This window comes from Staurois parvus, unplaced genomic scaffold (genome assembly GCF_062004578.1).
Source record: "Staurois parvus isolate SC_StPar_1 unplaced genomic scaffold, SC_StPar_1.0 ptg002723l, whole genome shotgun sequence".
Lineage (NCBI taxonomy): Eukaryota > Metazoa > Chordata > Amphibia > Anura > Ranidae > Staurois > Staurois parvus.
This window is the reverse complement of record NW_028320519.1, coordinates 18,061-20,640: the sequence shown is the minus strand read 5'-3', so window position 1 is coordinate 20,640 and position 2,580 is coordinate 18,061.

Sequence of the window (2,580 nt, the reverse complement as noted above, 5' to 3'; positions counted from 1 at the left end):
ACAATAGATTCCTCCCACTGCATTACTAAATCCTCCAGCAGCCAGTACCACACCATGCAGCATGCAACTCCTCCTTCAACCATAGATCCCCCCCAGCAATAATGACCCCCTCAGCAACATAAGACTTCCCACATCATGCAACAATAGACCCCTCTCTCAAGATTAGATCCCCATTAGCAACGATAGATCCCCCAGCAGCCGGGATCAATGGACCCTCCAGCACCCCTTGCCATTACATACATTTTGAACAGGGGAAAAAAAAGCCCTGGTCACATGACCACTGATCCTTCCCACCCCTGGCTGTTCTGAAATGTTTAAAGGGATGACTGGGCGGGGGCGGGAAGGAGTTCAAACAGGGGCGGACTGACCATTTGGAAACTCAGGCACTACCCGGGGTCAGTAGGGGGCCCCATGAGATGCCCCTGGTACCTTTTTCATAGGCTTTTTTGAGTTTGACTTTATTCTCGCGCAGGCGTGGGAGTTCAGTCATCCTGACATTGATGAAATTCTGTACTAAGTTGCGCGGGTGCAGTTAGTTAGAAAGTCATCAAACAAAAAAAAAACACACAAAAAAAGAAAAGATTTGGAGGAGCAGCATGGAGGACTAGTAGTCTATGCGGGGACAAAGGCAGGTTGGACAACATGAAGCCCAGGGGGATGGTGTAGGGAGCAGAACTCCAGCCTGTAGCCCCTCCTGAACACCACGTCTCTTACCCGAGCATCTGAGATGTCTGCTGACCAGGTGACCCCAAAGGCCAACAGACGTCCCCCCACTTTAGAAAGTAGGGAAATCCCTTCAGGAGGTTTAATAGGACTAGTCTGAAGGTTTGGGGATTAGGGGCCCCAGGATTGTGACTGAACTGGGCCCCTGGCTTAAGTCTGGTCTTGGAGGTTGAAGTCTCAGAGAAACGTCAGGAACGCTTCTTGGCTTCAGAAGTGGGAGGAGTCGTCCTCCCAGCTTGAGGCCTTTTCTGCTGGGGCCAATGAGAACTCTGACTACCAGCGACGTCCTATATGAGGTTGTCTAAGGGTCAGGTTGGGGGCACAGAGGAGACCTTCACCATCAGAAGACATGAGCACGAAGCGTTCTTCACATGGCCGCTCCACAGACCAACATCTCACACAAAGAGTTCTCCTCATGTTCACAGACAGGACACTCATGTGGGAAATAAGATGGACGACATCCCCGAACCCGTCCAGCCAATAATGTACAGCTGAAGACATCATCTCTAATCTCTACTGGACATCACTGATTTACCCCGCTCAGCGGGGGCGGGCCTTATACATCAGAGGCCAAACTATGGGCAGCACAGAGGCTTATTGGTTAGCCTTGCAGCACTGGGGTCCTTGGTTCAAATCCTGACCAGGACCCTATCTGCATGGAGTTTGCATGTTCTCCCTGTGCCTGCGTGGGTTTCCTCCGGGTACTCCGGTTTCCTCCCACATTCTAAAAACATGCAACCTCGTGTTGGTGGTGTAGTGGTTAGCATGGCTGCTTTCCAAGCAGCTGACCTGGGTTCGATTCCCAGCCAACGCAATATCCAACATGGCTGCTTCGCCTCCTTAGTATTGGCGTGATAATTCTGATACTAATATTATTTATAGCAATGATAATAATAATTCCAACAATATCGACAACTATCATGATAATAATATTAATAACAGAAATAATATTTATAATGATAATAATCCGAATAATAATGGCAATAATAGGATTAGAAATTGATTTTTTATTTGTAGGTGAGAAGCAAATACAACAAAACGTAGATTCCTCATACATTATAACCAATGACATGGCGGTAGAGGTCCTGTACTATGTGTACCATGTGATTGGTTGATGGATGAGAAGATTACGATTTATTGAATTTGTTGCGCACCTATAAATAAAACAAATAAAAAATGATTATTTCCATTCTTAATACTATTATTACCATTATTATTGGGATTATTATCATTATAAATATTAGTTTCATTATTAACCACATGCCGCTCAGCCACTGTATAAATACGGCGGCACGGCTGGGCAAAAGCACGTTTTAAAACGTGTGTTTTGAAAACAGGTAAGGGGCACGGCGAGGCGCGCCACCGCCCTACCTGTCCCACCGATCACAGCCGCGGATGTCAGTCGCTACCGGCTATGTCCCGGCGATCGGTGGCAATCGCTGACAGAGAGCAGGGCTGTAGTAGCTGTGCTTTCTGTCAGTTCCCTGACAGCTCCAGGACACGCTGATTGGGACAGAAGAGTTTCTCTCTCCTGATCAGCACAGTACACCCCCACCCCCTCCCCCCCCGCCCCCTAGTAAAACACTCCCCCTCACACAGTTAACCCTTTCCCTGAATAATAAACTTAACCCCTTCCTCCCCAGTGCCATTAGTACAGTGTCCGTTTTTTTTTTTTTTTTTGCACTGATCACTGTATTGGTGTCACTGGGGATGTCAGTGACCCCAAGTCAGTACCCCCCAATGTCAGAATGTCCGCCGCAGTCCCACCACCAGTCGCTGATCGCCGCCATAAGTCGCTGATCGCCGCCATTATTAGTATAAAAAACCACAAAAAATTCCAGTATCTTTCCCGCCATT